Here is a 19,138-nt window from a genome sequence, read left to right as displayed (position 1 = left end):
AAGGGAAGGGAAGGGAAGGGAAGGGAAGGGAAGAGAAGAGAAGATGCATATTCCTCAGGGCATGCTATCAATGAAATACCTCCTCCAGTCATGCCCCCCCACCTGTATTTTCTACCTCCTCCCAGTAGTCCCTTCAATTTTTCAATGGATTAATTAGTTGATGAGGTCAAATCCCTGATCCAATCACTTTGGGGGTGGGTACCAGGGATTGAACTCAGGGGCACTCGGCCACTGAGCCACATCCCCAGTCCTATTTTGTATTTTATTTAGAGACAGGGTCTCACTGAGTTGCTTAGCACCTCACTTTTGCTGAGGCTGGCTTTGAACTTGAGATTCTCCTTCCTCAGTCTCCCTAGACACTGGGATTACAGGCATGTGCCACCAAGCCTGGTCTGATTCGATCACTTTCTAGTAGCTCCTCCTCTAAAATCTTGCTGTATTAGGGACCAAATTCTCAAAAGATGTGTCTTTTGGGGATACTTGGTATTCAAATCATGCTCTTAGCTAGGGTGTGTAGAGGTGTGGACTTCAAGTGGGAAGGATAAGAAGAAATGTGGTATTGAAAGAAACCTATGAGTTCTAATCCTGAAAACTATCTCTGCTTTTTGGAGGAAGGGGTAGACAGCACAGCAAGAAAGGTGGAGATGAGATGAAGGAGAAGGGGAAGAAATACCAGAAAGACCAACATGCCTGACCTGCACCCCTACCAACTGCATGTTCTGCTACTTAGAAGTTATCTGACTTCTCAAAAACACCATTTGTTCTGGGAGGGCAAAATCCAGTTATTCTAATAATTGTTTAATCAAGGAAGAAGGACAAGAAACACATAGATCATGACTTTGGAAAGTGTCAGGGAGTGGAATGGAGTTATCCAGTTGTGGAAAGTGGTTGATGAGCTTTGTGCTGGAAGGGAAGAAGAGAGTGTTGTGTCGAGAGATTTAGGGTCAGAGTGTAGGTATTCTGGGTTGAATTGTCTTTCCAAAATTCACATGTGGAAGCCCAAGTTCTAGTACCTCAGAATGTGATGACTGTATTTGGACAGAAGGTCTTTAAAGAGGTTATTAAGGTAAAATATAGTCTCATGGGTGGACTCAATTATGACTCGTGCCCTTATTAGAAGGGGTGTCCTCCCACGTTGAGAGACAACCTTCTGAGGACAGAAAGAGAAGATGGATGTCTTCAAGTCCTGTAGAGAAACCATGGAAGAAACATCCCTGCTGACATTTTGACCTTAGACTTCCACCCTCTAGAATTGAGAGGAAAATAACTTTCTAGTGCTTAAGCCACTGAGTCTATGGGACTTAACTATGGCAACTCCAACGAAGAGCAGAAGGTCATAGAAAGAAGACAGGCTCACAAAGCAGTACGGGTGATAGACCTGGCCTTCGTAGTTTGGTCCAAGGCCCTCACAGCAGGTGCCATGGGACTGGCCAGTCCTGGTAGGTGGCTGAGGTCTGAGAACTGGGAGCATGAACTGGTTTCTGATCTCTCAGGCCAGGCAATGTGACCATGCTGCTCTGGACACCTGGATTCTCCAGGTCCTCTTCCTCTGCTTTGCTCTTAGAAAGAAGCCAGGCAAGGCCATCCTAGAGAGGGAAGGGAGACGATGGATAGTTCCTGTAGTCTCTCCTGGCAGTCAGTAAGGAAATGCATGGCCTATAGAGAATTTAAAACCAATCATAAAGCTGGTCATGAGTTGGTTGCTTCTTATTGCCACCATGCTCCAGCAACTTTAAACAATGCCAGAGGTAAAACACTCCAAATAAAATATTTTGTCGATCTAAGTGCTAAACATTTTCTGTGATTACTGATGAGTTTTATGAATGTGTATCTATGCTTCCAATCTAACATGTTTTTATTACCTTTTCTTTAATAAAAATTTCATGCAAGTTAATTTGGAGGACTCTCAGTCACACAGTAGACTCTGAGGCCAGTCAGTGCGGCTACAGGCATTTTTTGGAGGGTAAGTTCATTAGGATTTGGAATCTTGTGAACTTACAAGAAGTCTTCTTGTGTCTACTGAGTCTGTAGTACTTTATATACCTCCTTTAAAACAGGAGTTTATAAATTAATAATAGCACAAAGATATAGAAAGGTGATGCAAATTACTTTAATTTTGTCATTCTTTGTGACCACTTGAAGCTTTTGTTTTTGTTTAATATTTAAAAAAAATGATATTGAGTATGAGCTGTCAGGTGTAAAATACTTACGTTTGGTAAGTGCACGTTTTTGTTCACACATGAATACTTTGCTGAATTTCAATGCTGACATGAAAATTAAAATTAAGGTTTATTCAGAATAATAATTACTACAAAATAGTTTTGTATTCTCTGAACATTAAATGTATTAGCTTCTTCACTGGGTCCCCCTTGCTTCTACTATCCCTTATTATCTCTTAAAACAAGCAGAGCATTGATATTTGTTTTACTCAGTTTTTCACTGCTGTGGCAAACACCTGAGAAAAACAACTTAGAGGAAGAAAGATTTATTGGGGCTCATGGTTTCAGACCATGGTCAGCTGGTTCCATTCGCTTTGGGCCTGAGGTGAGGCAGAACATCATGGCAGAAGGGCATGGTGGAGAAAAGATGCCAGCTAATGGCAGTCAGGAAGCAGAGAGAGATAGAGTGAGAGTAAGGAGCCAGGGACAAAAATAGCCCCCAAGGTTACGACTGCCAGGACTTACTTCCTTCTACCACCTAGGTCCCACTCCTACCTTCTCACCAACTCCCAATAGTCCATTCAAATTATGAATCCCTCGATGGATTAATCCATTGAGGAGGTCAGAGCCCTTATGATCTGATCATTTACCAAGGGTCCCACTTCTGAACACTGATGTTAGATTAATTCACTCCTTACCAACATTCTGCTAGGTACTGAGGATACAGTGCTGAGAAAACTTAATTCCTCCTCTGAGAGACTCAGTTTAGTCGGAAAGACAGATATTCAAGGAAATAACTGGAATACAATGTAGACACATATGGAGCATAAAGTAAGGAGCCAGGACTTTGTCCCGTTGGGCTGGGAATGGATAAGGAATTTCAGGTTGGCGTTCTTTAAAGGAATGCTTCTTTGCAGGAAAAGTCAGTCAGGACATCCCAGAGAGAGGGAAGAGCATGGGTCTGTGAGAATGGTAAGGAATTCTCTGTTGGGTGGGCACAGGGAATGGGGAGGCTCAGGAGACCAGGCTGGCTGGGTGGTAAGGACTGGGCTTCATTCTGAAGTCTGCGTGTGGGGCCAGTGAGGGATTTACAGAAGAGAGATGACTCAGTCAGACCAAATTTTGAAAATAGTGTTCAGGCAGGGAGGGCAAAGGCAGGGAGAAATGTCCGTAGGCAGGTTCTCTGTTGTGCCTGGTCACGAATAAGGCAGATTGGGCCGCTGGTTCCAGGGCCGTTTGAGGAGAGTCTCGGTCAGTGAGAGTGCCTCAGAATGCCTGTGGCCTGCCCCTCACCCTTCCACAGGTGATGCATGATCACGTGGACGCTGTCACCTGCATCTAATTCTGCCCTGACTGGGCTGAATTCTGTGTTGCATGTGACATGGTACGTAGATTTAACTGTTGAATTTAATCTGGTTCTGCCAAAAAAATCAAAAGTAGGGACTAAATTAACTTCTTCTGTTAGTCTATACTCTGGTTTCTTTGAAAAGTAAAAATTTTTTCAAAGTAATACACATCAGTAGTTTATTAATATTTCATGGGTTTTACTGTAAGTAAGAAGGGAATTCTCAGTCCTGCTGGGTATTCACTCTTAATGGTTTTTAGCTGTTCTCCTGGTATTTCCTTCCATATTTCTAAATCATTGATGAGTGTGTAGGCAGGCCTTGTCCCCTGGTTGTCCTTATGGTATCCATGTGGTCAGGGGCTTTGGAGCAGCAGAGAAGAGTATCTCACAGTTCAGTGTTTAGACCTTCACTTAACACCCTCCCTCCCTCCCTCCCTCCCTCCCTCCCTCCCTCCCTTCCTTCCTTCCTTCCTTCCTTCCTTCCTTCCTTCCTTCCTTCCTTTCCTCCTTCCTTGTGGTGCTGGAGGTGGAACCAGGGCTTTGTGCATGCTAGGCAAGCTTTCTACCACTAAGCTACATTTCCAACCCCAGCTCTCCTGATTTCTGTCCAGTCTCTCTTTCCTTTCTCTTACACTGTGCCTATTCCTGTGAAATGGGAGCTTCTCTGTACATTCAGAAAGGGTAACAGGAGGTCTAACTTGTCCTGCTTCTCTGGCTTCTAGCTAATGCCCTCATTGAGCCCCTGCCTCACTCATCCCTTCTGAGAAAACTGCTGCCTACAGTTCTCTAGAATTTCTTAGTGTTTTAGTGAGCTTTCTCTTCCTGTAGCAAAACACCTGAGATAATCAACTTAAAAAGAGAAAAGGTCTATTTTGGCTCACAGTTTTCCATGGTTGATTGTCCCCATTGTTTTTGGCTCGTGGAGAGACAGTGCATTGTGTCATGGTGGGAGTACATAGTGAAACTGCTCTCTTCATGGCTGGGCTGCAGAAAGAGAGAGACAATAAAGGCCCAGGGTCTCAATAGCCCTTTCAAGGGAACTCCCCCACTAAATTCCACCTCTTAAAGATTCTACCTTCTGGCACAGTGCCAGGTTGGGGGCTGCTCCTTCAGCACAGGGGCCTGGAGGAGACAGCTCTCTAATCCCCAGGGCCTGTGTCTGCAGGCACTTGACCCTCATCCTTCTCAGCATTTCGGCTCCTTGGTCAGCTCTTCACTGTTGCTGTTGGTCATTCCTTGCGACTTCTTCATGCTTCGTGGGATCGTACCTGTGAAACGTTGATCATTCTTGGCGTAGTGTGACTTGAGGAGCAAAGGGACACGCAAGCACCTATTTTACCACTGTGAACTGGATCTCAGCCCAGAGCAAGTCACACAGAAGTCCCAACTGCCATGGCGGTTGCTTGGTGTCTTAGACTATTGAGTGCAGTTCCACCTAGTTAATTTCAGTGGTATTTAGAAGTCTCCCGGAGGACAATAGGAAGGGGCTAGTATGACTATTTTATGAACAAGGAAACAGATATCATAGTAAAGCAATGGGTCCAATTTCGTAAAAAGAGTTGGTGGAAGAATTAAGATGAACCAAGTCTCTTGATTCCTCATCCTTCCTTGATCTTTCCTGGGAGGTTTTCCAGAGGTTAATATTTTGAATAAAGCACTTTAATCTCTTTTTAACATAAAAACTGCAGATAATTTTAGCAAGAAATAGGTCAGTTCTCTTCCTCCATGACTATTATAACTTTACATTATTGCATATTTCTAAAGATAAGCATCTTTTCAACGTTGGCGATGTGCTACTTGCTGAATGGATCCTAAGGTACAGATTCCCCCCATGGGCTTTTGGTCTAATGAGGCATGTTGGATCATAAAGGAGAAAATGAAGAAGGAGAAGCAGTAATTCTCATTTGGTGGCCTATTTGGCATCTATCTGTGTGTTTGGGGCATTTTTCTTTCTTGATCTTAGGCCCCTTTCCACAGCCACTTAGTTATGGGGAGAGACTCAAGGGGAAGGAGGAAAGGACTTCTCAGAAGAAATTTAAAGGAGGGAAAATGAAGGTATTGCTGTAGATTAGAGTACAGAGCTCACAGGCTGTGTGAAACCAAATGCAAACCCTTTTTGGTCTACACACCACAAATAATCCTCCTAGGAATTATCACCAGGCAAGTGTTCCTATGTTTCATCCATGCTCATTCCCAAACAGCTCTTCTTTCTCTGCTTGCAATCTCAAGAGTGTTGTCCTGAAGGAATCTCCTGGAGAGGGCAGACATGTCTTCAACAAAAGGTAGAAAAGAAACGCAAAGCTGTTGCTTGAGACTCACGAGAGTCATCACAGGAACTTCACACACGTGCTTTTCCAGTTCCCATTCAATGGACACTTTAATATAAGGATCAAAGTTACAAAAATGAACATAAACCCCAAGGTCACCGTCAGTGCATTGTTTTGAAGTTTATCAAGGTAAGAGATGGAGAGGTTGGAATTGGGGCTTACACAGAGGATTATTGGAGAAGGGCCTGATTTCATGATGTTGAGTAATCCAGACCATGGTTCACAAATGGCAGGAATTTTCTTGTGCTACCAAATACCTGATTACGGAACCATGGTTATACAATTCTCATGCCTTATTCCATATTTCTAATTAATATGCACTATTTTTCTTGGGGCATTCTGGGCACAACCTATAATGTCAGCCTGCTCTAGGCTTGTGGAGTCCTAGTTTGGTCCTCGTAACTCTTCCCACATCATGGTTAATGATATGGTGGGACAGAATTGCAAGGACACACGTTTTGGTATCAGACAAATTTATCCTTGATTTCTGGCATTTCCACATAGCTATGTGACCCAGGGCTAATCACTTCTCTGGACCTCAGTTTCTTTATATATGTCAAATGCAGACAAACTAGTATTTACTGCACAGATTTCTTTAGAAGATTAAATGATATAATGGATATAAATTACTAAATGAGTGCCTGGCACAGAGTAGATACTCTAAATAAATGGCAAATAAAATTGCTAATCCTAAACTTGTATTTTTGAAGAGCCACATTTATGAATAAAATTTTGCTTTTTTCCATTTCTTTCAAGTTTAAAACAAAACTTGAAAACGTGCCTTTTAATTGTATTTGTGTAAGGAGTCAAAACTGAAGGAATGAAAATAGAACATAATACTGTTAAAATCAGTAACTTCAGTACTGATATGATTGAGTCTATTAAGCATATCAGAATAGGTTATTTCCCAAATAATTAGTATATGCCACTTTTATATGTAGGGAGAATGCAAACAGGAATAAAGAGAGTCTGTGTCTGCAAAATGCTCACAATTTGAGCAGTGTAAAGCTCTGTATGTTCCTCTGCCAGTGATGGTTGGTAAGTTGGAGACACCATACTATTGGGGGTAGAAGGAATTGGTGTTTCCAAGGGGTGCCTTGAGTGAAGCTTCACACAGTGACAGTTGTGATTTGGATGAGAGGGGTTTGGCTTTGGTCATATGTGAGCGGGGAGGGAGTTCCAGTTCTGGTAGGAAGAAGCTACCGAGAGATGGAGGGGCAAAAGCTCATGCTCATGGGGAGCTCTGATGTGGCTACACTGAAGTTCTCTGGAGGGACAGGAAAATGCTGGAGGAAGACAAGGGGCTAGTGTTCTCAAGGTTTCACATACTAGGAAAGAAGCTTGTACTGTAGTTGATGGACAGAGGGAAGTGGTTGAAGGTGTTTGAGCCTCACAAAGACATGATCCAGTTAGAGTTCTAGAAGAGAGAGTTTCGTGAAAGGAGAAACAGCCAAGAAGTTCCATCAAGCTCTGTTAATATCCAGAGAAGTACTGAACATGGGCAGTAAGTATAGCGAAGGACAAGGTTAAAATGGAACATGATTTCGGAAATAGACTCCACATCATTTGATGAGCAATCGGATATAAGTGAAGAGTTGTTGACATTCAAAAAAATCTATATGTGAGAACACAAATACCATCAAATGAGAAACTAAGGAAAATAAAGATCCTTAGAGATGACTTCTGGATCTTTGGGATAATTCTGGAAGAGAAACTCTGGAAAAAGTATTTGGATTTTGGGCCTGTTTATAATACATTTCCAGAAACAGAGCTGTTCGGTTGAGGGGTGATTTCCATTTTGTGAAGAAGCAGGGTGAGAACAAGGAAAAGAAGAGGCTGGGCTGGGATTGTGGCTTAGTAGTAGAGCACTTGCCTAGCATGTGTGAGGCACTGAGTTCAATTCCCAACACTGCATACAAATAAATAAATAAAGGTTCATCAACAACCTAATAAAAAAATATAAAAAAAAAGAGAGGAGGCTGTTGCAGAGATATAATATTGTATTAACTTTCCATCACTGTGACAAAATACCTGAGATAATCAACTTATAAGAAAGAAGTTTTCTTTTGGGTCACAGTTTTGAAGGTTTCAGTCCTTGGTTGGTTGGCTACATTGTTTTTGAGTCTGTGTGAGGTGATACATCATGGTGGGGAGTGTGTGGTGGGGGAAAGGGTTAGAATGTGAAAGAGAAAAAGAGGAAGAGACTGGAGTCCCAATAAACCCTTTATGGGTATTCTCCCAATGACCTGACATCCACTAGTCTCTGCCTATTTAAATTCCATCATTTCCCAATGTCATCACACTTGGGACCCAAGCCCTTAACATCTGGGTCTTTAGGGGACACTCCAAATCCAAACCGTGGTGTACACAGAAAGCAATGAAGGATGGAGTCATGGTGCTGGATTCTGGTGACCCAGGAAGCACCGAGGCCGTGATAGAGCTTGCAGGATTGGCAGGGAAGGAGCGGGGCCACAGCGTCCTCCAGTCAAACCAGAAGCAAGGAGCGATGGAGGAGGAATGGGAGCATGATGGAGAGGAGAGGCCAGAGTGAGCAATTCCAACTCTCACTCCAGGGAATCCTGGACAAAGTGCTTGCTCAGGAATCAGGGGGGATGGAGATATGAAAAGAGGGGAAGGTTTAGAAACTCATTCTGGAAGATAGAAAGGGACCAGGAGAGAGCGTGATTCACAGAGCATCCTGGGTGCATTACACTCTGATAAGAGTGGCTCTCATTCTCCATCCCCGACCGTGAGACCCTGGGAGGAAGCTCAGGCCCGTCTCAAAGCTCTCACGAGAAGGCAGAGAGGAAGAAATCCTATCACACGCATCCATCCAAGTTCCTGAACGCACGCTGGATGGTGGCCCTCCATGTCCCCACCCGCACCTCCCTTCTCTCTCACAGAGCTCCACCCAGCGGGGTGTCTGTCCTCATTCTGCTCTCCCTCCATCCCACTGCTTTCTCGAACTTCTTGGATTTTTTGTTTTAAGTTCAAAAGGATAATTCCATGGCTGTTTTTATAAATTGATTATAGTCTTTCGGAACTTTCCCTAGTTCCCTTCTCTACTCATTACCTCAGCCATTTGTGAAACACCCAGGAGTTGAGCATTACTCCAGGCAGGAAATTCTCCTGAGAAGGCAGGACACAGGGAGAGGAGGGTGGGAAGAGGGAGAGGAGGGTGACAGAGTGGGAGAAGGGTGGACAGAGGGGGAGGAGGGTGGACAGAGGGGGAGAAGGGTGGAAAGAGGGGGAGGAGGGTGGGAAGAGGGAGAGGAGGGTGACAGAGGGGAAGGAGGGTGGGCAGAGGGGAAAGAGGGCAGACAGAGGGGGAGGAGGGTGGACAGAGGGGGAGGAGGGTGGAGGGGAATGGAGGCTGGCACTTGGTCTTTAATATTTTTGTCCCTATGGCCATTCTCAGCAGCTGTGGGGCCGCAGCTGGGGACGCTGGTGTTCAGATTGTTCAAGGCACAGGAGTATTAAACATGTAATTATTAATGATTAGGTTAAAGCAAGAGTCATGCAGGAGCAACATATTTGTTGGTATGCTCAATATTAGAGTTGAATGTATACAGTGGCCAGGGGCCCAGTGTCCCAGGCCAGCTTACCGTGGAGGAAAGCACACCTGGTGACTTTGGTGTGGTGTTCATCATTAACTGTTTGCATTACATCATTTCTCTGACACTTCTTGGGCATTGTGTAGGTAGTTCCAACTGGTACTTTGTTTTCTATATAACTTTTGTGACTGATGGCTCTTCCTTTTTTTTTTTTTTTTTTTGGTGCTGGCAATTGGCCAGGGCCTTGCTCACTCTAGGCTAATCTTCGGGGTGTTGTTGCTGACAGCCCCTTTCCCAGAATTGCTCTCGCCCCAGGTCTTTGCATAGCTGGCCAGTGCTAGTCCCTTGGATCCTAATCCATACCTCTCCCTCAGAGGCCTTTCTCTGTCCAGCTTCCTACCAATCCATTTATTTTGATGGCTTGTTTACCTGTTGTACGTCTTTTCTGTGAGTGTGTAAGTGCCCTGAGGAAAGGGATATTTTCTGTCTCATTCATCACAATAAAATACATGCAATAAATTGAAGAACAAATATGTTACCATTTCATATCAAGTGTGATTGCATTTTGATGGATTCCTCATGGAATCCGAAGCTGCTTATTTGGCAATTATGATTTTCCTGCAGTGAGTTTCTACATTAATATGCCCATATTCAAATACTTATGTCACTTATTCTCCTCAATTAAAAGCCAGTGGACAGGGCTGGGGGTGGGGTAGCTCTGAGGTACAGCATTTGTTTAGAATGTGTGAGGCCCTGGGTTTGAGCCACAGTCCTGAAAAAAAAAAAAAAATCATGGGGTAGGTTTATATGTAGCTAACAATAACTTATAATCATATTGGAAATTACTTTTATATTCATGCTATTAAAAAATTCTGAATCCTATTCTCCTATGATTGTTGTATCTAACAAGACAAACATATCAAGCATGGTATCAACTAGGCAATTATTTTACAAGAGAAAGGTAATTTCAAAAGATCAGGCAATTCCAGAGGGATGGGGTTCTGGAAATGGGATTTGGAGTGCATGATTATGGATTAAGGGTGTGCATAAGCAGCTCTATGAGCACAACTTTGAAAGGAGCCCACGTAGGTAGAGCAGAGAAAAGCAGAAGGAGTCAGCACAAATCAGATAAAATCCCTACGGTTTAGGAGAAATATGCAACACAAAGAGATATGTTTGGAGTTATGATCACAAAATAAATAATAAAAATTTCTCTACTTGTTACAAATGGTAAGATGCTAACAGGGAGGAAGCAGAGACCGTTCAAATCCTATTTTGATTTGTTTTCTCTCTCCATGAGAATTGTGCTTCAACTGGGGAAACTAGAGCAAAAATATTTAATAGGTAATTGAAGCCTGAAGCAGATGGAAAATAATCTGTTAGTCTCTGAATGAAAAATAAAATCTGCAGTTTTTGATGGATGCTGTTATCTTAGGCCTACTGCGTGGAATAGTGGATTTTTCTTGTGATTACTTTAGAATCATGGAGAAATGAAAACATTCCAAAAGATCCAACAGGAGGAAATGACATCTTGGTTATTAAAATGGGATGGCTGTCAGATGTGTGGAGAGGCAACACTGTTCTAGAAATACATGGTGAATATACGTAGGGACAGTCATCATGGCTGGTACCCATTCACAAAGGATTTTGTCTGAGTGACTCATTCACCTGGAAAGTGGTACTTAGAAACTTTCTAACAGGGCTCTGTTTTAAATCTGTCATGTACATTTTCTTTTCATCTGTGACTTGTATAAAGACATAGAGGTTTGCTTATCAAATTTGTGGATGACAGAACCTGGGAGAGAGAGATAATATGATGGATGAGAATCATCATTCAAACTGATTTCATCAGATTGGAAAGAGAGGTGGAACGCAACAGGATAATATTTCAGGAGGCTAGTAACATTTTGGATTTAGGGTTTAAAAAAAAAACCAAATAGTTTTGCAAGTGTTGTTCAGCAAACACACGTGATAGAGACAGCTGGGTCTTTTGGTTCACCTCAACCAAAAGCAACGGAAATTGCGTTTTATGGGGATGTGTAACCTAGATAAAAAAATGGCTTGTGCTAATTGACCATATTTAGAATATTGTATTCACTTTAGGATGGGCACTAAAAAAACAAGAAAGACAAAGATGATAAAAGTCTTGGGAGCCGTATTTTATGTGGGAACTGTGGGACATCTAATCAAGAGAGAAGACTTAGGAAAACATAAAGGTTCTTTCCAAATGTGTTATAGTCTGCCACTTAAGAGAAGTTGGTATGAGTTCATAGAATAGTAGCTTATGACTATTATTAATATAATATTTTTGTTTCCTAGGAAGGACTCACTATCATTACTTAGGATTCTCTCTCTCTTTTTTTTTTTTTGCGGTGCTGGGGATTGAACCCAGGGCCTTGTGCATGTGAGGCAAGCACTCTACCAACTGAGCCACATCCCCAGAATATACATCGGTATATTTTCATCCCACTCTTGCTTTTGCTCTTTACATAGTTTTTAGGACAGCATCCTTATCACACGACCTTACATTACACAGGGTCTCACAGGTGTGGGCCATCCTTACCCTGACTTGATCCTCATAGTACATGGGGGACTGTGGGGCAGCATTACCCTGCCTGTCCTGCAGAGGCAGAGATGGTCTAAAGAAGGGGGTGATGCATCTCCCCCTAAGCAAGATGGCCTTGGAGAGACAGAAATCCAGCAAGAATTTTAGATTTCTGGTTTCTAGGGCTAGGGCTATTTTCACTACCAAATGCTTCCTGTGGAAATAAAACCTCCAATAATTTGAACTCAAAACAATATATATTTTTTCTTTTTCTTTGAAAAGAAAAATGATTAGTTCGTGTTCTTGCCAACATGTCTTTCAGTTTATTACCGTAGGCATGGGGCATGGCACATACCTTTAATTGGTGTTATTAGGGAAGTGGCATAATGCCTTGGGTGAAATGTGCAAGGAAAACACACATCAGATGAGGTCAGTTCTGAGGACAGAAGGAGCGTGAGGATGGTCAGTTAGCATGCTTTCTCCCATTAGACATTCTTTTAAGCACTTTTCCCCTTCTTTCAGCAAATTGAATTCTTTTTAAAGTGGTTAATCTATGAATGACTGTACTTTACAGCATGTAAATACCCTAGCAAAGATGGAGAGGGATGTTCAAATTGTTGCCAGTAGCCTGTGTTTATAAATTTTAACATGTGCCTTTGCCCACATTCCAACACCTTCATGTCACTAATGATAGAGTGGTTAAGAGGGTAGTCTCTGGAGTTCTTTTGTCCAGTTCCTCACTTTCCACCTATGCAGATACTTGGCTCCTCCAAGGCACAGTTTCCTTGTCTGTACCAATGTAAAGATCCTGTCTACAGAGTAGAGAGGTGAGAATTAAATGAGATACTCCTTATAAAATGCCTTGAACAAGTAACCGGTCTATACACCATTGCTCACTGTTTCAAAAGGAGATGAAGACAACAGGAAGGAAATTATCCACATTCTTCCTCTGTGGATCAGGGTGGGTATGGGTAATTGTGCTAGACATGCCTTTTGGATCTGTCAATCAGTGGTCATTTTTTATTTAGGCACAACCAGAATGTGTGGCAAGTTCACTTGTGCATTATTGAGTTTGGGTGGTCTTTGGTAGAAGCCAGACCTCTAAGGCAAGGATAGTCCTAATCCATGCTGAAGCCCAGAGGAGTGGATTTCCTCACTATGGAATTCCAGATAGCAATTTATCTTTCCAGAATACATTGGTATTATTTATGACTCTGTTTCCCAAATAAGGAAACATATAATGAATTAAATCCACATGAAGGAAAAAGCTGAAGACAGACCTCTGTTAACTGCCTTGATGAAGACAACCCAGAAAGTCCAATTCTAGAGCATTACCTGGGAGGTTTCCTACAAATTCAGCATTCTAATTCCATAAGTGGAGCTGTGAAAACAGCCTCTCTGAGGATAATTAGTAAAAACAGAGCAGGAACCATCCTGAAATGTCAGCCATTAGTGATGAACTTACATCGCTTTTTCAAAATAAAGTTACATTTTTGATATGGCATTTGCAAATGAGCTTACACAGCCCGGGATGATTGCTCACATCTTTTCCTCTGAACTGTGATTTTCCTAATAGCAGATATTGATATTCTGGTGTTCCTTGTTGCTTAGCCTCTGATGCAGTAGAGATGTTGAGTATGTTTTAATGGTGTAATGAATCTTCTTTTCCCATTTGCAGAGGCCACTGCCCATGCTCCTCAGCTGCCGGTGACCTATGGATACTCAGTGCCTGGAACAGTGAAATATTGTCATCCAGAGAGCACCAAAATTTAAATTATGTTAACAGTTTCTGATAATGTTCATGAAAAAGTAGTTGCATGGTTACCAGCTCTCCTAGACATAATTTGAACTTTTTCAGGAGATTCAGAATCATTAGAAACACCAGTCACTGTATAGGATGTGTGGATAGGAAGGTCTTAGGGTCTGGTGATTGGCGCAGGCTTCTTGCCTGTAACATAAGTGGCATAACTCTGCCTTTGTCTTTCTGTCCCTTCCTTTGCTGCCATGTTGGCACACTGTCTGTCTTTGTTATAGAGATGCACACTTTTAGCAATCTCTCTCTCTCTTCTAATTTTCTAATTGTCTATGGACCAGAATAAAAGATGAGTGAACTTTTTAGACTCCTGTACAAAAAAAGAGAAAATGGGCACTGAATGAAGGTGTGTGAGGCCATCTTATATGAAAAATACTTGAGTTTCTGGGTCCAGACTTTGTTACACATCTTTTGACCTTTACACATTTTCCCCTCTGTCCTTTCTAGTTCTTGACTGTGGTTTGAATACCAGGAAGTAAATTATTATATTATTGCTGATCAGTGAATGTATCTTTCTTCTCACTATCACTTTTATCTTATGTCGAACTTTCATTTTCATCTTGAATTATAGTTAAGTATATGTCTCATGTAAACCAAGAGTTCGATAAGTATTTGTGGAGAAAATGTTTTCCCATTTCCATGTCATGTTGAATTATAAACTTTATTCAAATTTGATTTAAACCAGCATGATGTATACAACAGGCACTCATTCAAAATTTGCTGAGTGGATGACCAAATGAAATAGTCAGAAATTTCAGGTCAAAAACTCCATTTGTGTTTTAACAAAAAAATGTGTAATTCTGCCTCACTTTGAAATCATCTTTTGCATGGAATTTCAAGATTGATGAATGATAGTTTAGATACTTTAATTTTTCAAAATCATGACCGTGGGCACTATGCACAGATAGATGGAAGGCATTGGTACTTTTGGTAATAAATAATTCCTGAACATTCTCAATCCTTTTTATCATAGAATTGCATTACTCAGGGTAGGAAGATTTGGGAGGCAGGGATATATGGTGTCACATTGTGAACCAGGAAGAGTTTACAGTAAAAAACCAAAATGTTAAATGCCCATTAGATACTTCTCTTGGGGCAGGAGAGTGGCAATAGTCATGGTTGGAGGCATTGAAGAAAAGAGGGAGCCTGGGGTTAGGGTAATGGGAAATATGAAGAAGAAATGGCTTTGCCAGGTGGAACCATCCTAGGACAGCATGGACTTCAGGTCCTGAGAAAGCTGCTCTTGCTTTTGTGGTGGAAGTTAATCCTTAACACCTGTAGCTGTGAGAAAATCAGAGAACTGTAAAATCATTCTTTGTTTTCCTCTCTCTTTCTCCTTTTAAACATTTTTTGAGGGTACTGGGGACTGAACCCAGGTGTGCTTTACCACTGAACTATATCTCCAGTCTCTTCTCTACCCGCCCCCCTTTTTCTGAGATAGGTTCTCACTAAGTTACTGAGGGTCCCTCTAAGTTGGTAAGGCTGACTTGTGATCCTCCTGCCTCAGCCTCCAAAGACTGATTACAGGCATGTGTTACTATTCCTGGTTTGCACAATCATTCTTCATCAGATGTGTATTAATTTGTCTTTTTTGTGTGTGTGTGGCTCAGCTATGTTTTAGTTTACTAAGGCTATTGTAATGACAAGCTTAGTGGCTTAAAAACATCATAAATTTTTATTTTTTTAAGTTTTTTTTTCTGTTAGAAGACCAACAGAGGTCATCTCTGGGCTATAGTCAAGATGTTGGCAGGGCTACATTTCTTTGGATGGTTTAAGGGGCAAATCTATTTCCTTGCCTTTTCTAGCTTGGAGAGTTTGTCTGTGTCCTTGGCCTGGGGCCCCATCCATGTTCAAGGCCGGCGATGACTTGTCAAGTCCTTCTCATATTGTATCATTCTGACACCAACTCTTCTGCCTCCCTCTTAGACATTTAAAGGACTTGTGGTTACATTGGTTTTATCTAGATAATCCAGGATAAACTATTTTTTTAAAAGTCAACTGATTATCAACCTTAATTTCATTTTGTCATGAAACATAACATCTTAGGTTCTGAGAATTAAGGGGAGCCATCTGAGTATTTGGGGAGCCATTATTCTACCCCCACAATCACAAACCAAAATATAAAGAACTGAGGTTAAGGACAGTATAAATAATTATAGAATGTGATAGTGCAGAAGATGAGAGAGCAGGGACATTTGAACATGCAGAGTTTGAACAGGGTTCAGAAGTAATGTAGCCCAGTCTTTTGAAAGCAAGAAGGCCAGAGATGATCAGACCTATCACTGTCAGAGCAGGCATATGTTTGCTGTCCTTCAGACCCAGTAAAACCACCTGCTGGCCATGCAACTTTTTCTGGGGCTTTGAATGTCCAGACTTCCCAGTGAAATGTTGGTCATGGAGCTTCTCAGGAGGGGTGGAGACATCAGTGCAGGGAGATTTTCAGGCATTTTCTATTCACCATTCTCCTAGGTCTTAAAAGTCCACCCTTGGAATCATTCCTTAGGGGGACAACCATATCGAGGGTACCATCTCCAGAAGACCAGTGATCATCTGCAGGGGCAGCCAGGGGGAGTGTCTTTGGGTACCTCTTTCATTTCCCTTCTTAGCCCAATTCCCCACTGAACACCTAGCACGTGCCAGGCTCTGGTCAGACACTGTGTGTTATGGTGGGATCCACTGACAAATGGATCCACAGAGAATGTGATACACCTGGAGGGCAGGGAAGTTTTAAGAAAGAGGATGGGGCAGATTCTGGTGACAATACATGCTGGGTCACTCTGGATCACAAGAGAGTACTTCACCCTGGAGACAAGTTGCCAAGGTCACATGTTCCTGTAGGTCATCTTTCTCAGGCTGACCCACTGTGGGGGTACTGAGGCATAGCTGCAAGGCAGAATGTATGCCAATGGGACTGTGCACTCAGGCTACCATATTGGATGTGGACCTTAAACAGTCAGGCTAACTCCTTTGCCTCATACTTGGGATGAGTGAGGGTAGAATTGCTTTATTATTCACTGCTCAAAACTTAGCATCTGCTACAGGACTCTACGGAGTAGGCACTCAGTAAATGTTTGCTGAATTAATGAAAAAACACATCTCTTTAAGTCAGTTTTACACATGGAAGAGATCTCCTTTCTAACTCTGGCCAGCTGTTTTAGAAATGTGGTCCATTATTTCACAAGGGAAATCAAGTAAGATTGTCTTACTAAAACTTATCTAACTACTGCCACATGAGAAAAACCTCCAAGATCTATCTGCAGCACTCTTTTGTTTTTATTTTTTAATTAATTAATTTTTGGCGGTGGGGATTGAATCCAGGGGTGCTTCACCACTGAGCTAATCACCAGCCCTTTCTTTAAATATTTTATTTGAGACAGGGTCTCATTCAGTTACTGAGGCCAGACTTGAACTTTTGATCCTCCTGCTTCAGCCTCCTGAACTTCTAGAATTATGCCCATGTCTGGCAAGATAACATATTTTTAGAACAGAAATTTGAAATTAAAAAAATGCTAGCATTTCTTATCCATTGATAACACCATTTACTTTTTTAATATTAAGGAGAAACTCTGAGTTTGAGACATGAAATAGTCAAAGAAAATTAGTGGTGCATTAAGATACAGGACCTGAGACTCTTGTTTCCTCCTGCTACCTAGGCCTCTTTCCACGGTAAGTGGAACAGAATGAGTCACTTATCCACAGGCTTGATTCAGATAGAAGGATAAATTGTGGTGCAGATAATAGCTAATGTAATGCCAGACCTCTCTCAGGAACTGTAGAGATTTCAGATCAATATGTAGTCAAAGAGTACATGGTGATGACTTTCTGAAAACTTGATCAATAAGTATACATCACCAAGATCAGAATTTATTTAAAATTATGAACAGCTTGGAAGACGGCCAATGCCTGAGTAATAGCTCCAGGCAGTCCAAATTCATGCCAGCTTCCTCCGTTATATAAATTGCTGGAATCTCTCATGCCTGACCCCTCTGATGTATCAGCTTTGTTATGTCAGTTTAGATATAGGTAAATTTCCTATGGGCATTTATTAGCTTTATTAAAAAAGGAGGCAATTGTCCAAAGGCCTCTGGGCATACGCACCCAAAACATAAAATAAAAGAATGAAATTAAATACTCAGGCTGCCAAACACCTCATAAAAAAGTCAGGCCAGTTCAGCCTACTGAGGCATGCCAGATTGGCAGGCTCCATCTTGTGTTTCTTCCCTGAAGGTTCACGAAACCATCCTACTATCTGGTTGGACAGAGGAATGAACTGCAGAGGCAAAGACCCTCAGCAACCTTGTTTTGGGGATTCATATCTGGAATCCTTTATTAGAAGTAGAATGGTTGATCTTAATATATTTGAATGAACCACTGGATAGGGAAACACCCTCAAAGGAAATCTCTCTCTTTATTAAAATGTATCCATCCAACATTCTCTGACTTCCTGTGCCATCTTGCTTTGATTGATGGCTTTCACCCCTGGAATTCTTCACATTGTCACTTCCGTGAAGCCCAATACTATTCCCCATCTGCCTTCCAACTAAAACAATCGCTCCGAGAGCATATTGCTCTAAATTAGTGATTTTCAACTCAGAGTGTTTCTGCCTCCCAAGGGACATTGGAAATGTGGGAAGAGGGGGTGCTTTTGACCTCTAGTGGGTATCCAGGAATGCAGGTAAATATCTACAAGGTCCGGGTGGCCTCCAAAACAAAGAAATGCCTGGCTTGGATGCTAATACCCACTCCAGGTCTTTGGGCAATCTTCAGTCATCTGCCGCTTTCCCTGTTTTTGCCAGATCCACATTCTATTTGCATTATCTTTTATTAACACTTTTCCCCCAGGTAGAAGTTATTTCTTAAAAATCTAAATACATTTATTTTTAAGAGAAACTTTGCATTATTGTCATTTTCAGAAAAATAATTACGACTTTCATAGATGCAAAGTCACTGTGTAAAAGAGAACAAAGCAATATTATCAAATCACAGGCTGATCCTTGATGGCTGCTAACTTTCTGATAAAATGAAAGATTAGCAAGTTTTGGAAAAGTATTGAAGAGAAATGCCAAACTGAGACTCTTGTTGAATGAGATGGGCGATGGGTGAACAGATTGAAAAGAGTGTAACTTTCTCACACAGTGATTTATTGGTATTTAAGTTCCTATCGAACAGCCATTTAATGTCGAAAAGTGTTTCTTGCTCCAGTTAAAATTATCATGACTGTGTCTCCAACAATTTAGGGAACACTGAATTATTGGGTCCCTCATTGGTACACTTTTCTACTTGGGTCCTTGTTTTTCTGCCAGGCTATTGTTTTTTATTTTATTTTTTTGATTAAGGTTACAGTTTATATGCTATTCTTTGAGTAGTTGCAGGTACAAAAAAACTCAAGCTCCAT

General features: G+C 41.7%; 1 non-coding gene across 1 annotated transcript; it reads right to left on the bottom strand.

Annotated features, from left to right (window-relative positions):
- Nucleotides 1-11,752: 11,752 nt before the first annotated feature.
- On the bottom strand, nucleotides 11,753-11,826 carry Trnav-cac (transfer RNA valine (anticodon CAC)). The gene has a single exon. It is a non-coding gene; the product is annotated as a tRNA-Val (tRNA).
- Nucleotides 11,827-19,138: the final 7,312 nt, after the last annotated feature.

This window comes from Sciurus carolinensis, chromosome 10 (assembly GCF_902686445.1).
Source record: "Sciurus carolinensis chromosome 10, mSciCar1.2, whole genome shotgun sequence".
Classification (NCBI taxonomy): Eukaryota; Metazoa; Chordata; class Mammalia; order Rodentia; family Sciuridae; genus Sciurus; species Sciurus carolinensis.
Note: the sequence above shows the minus strand (reverse complement) of the source record. Positions and strands in the feature narration are given on the sequence as shown.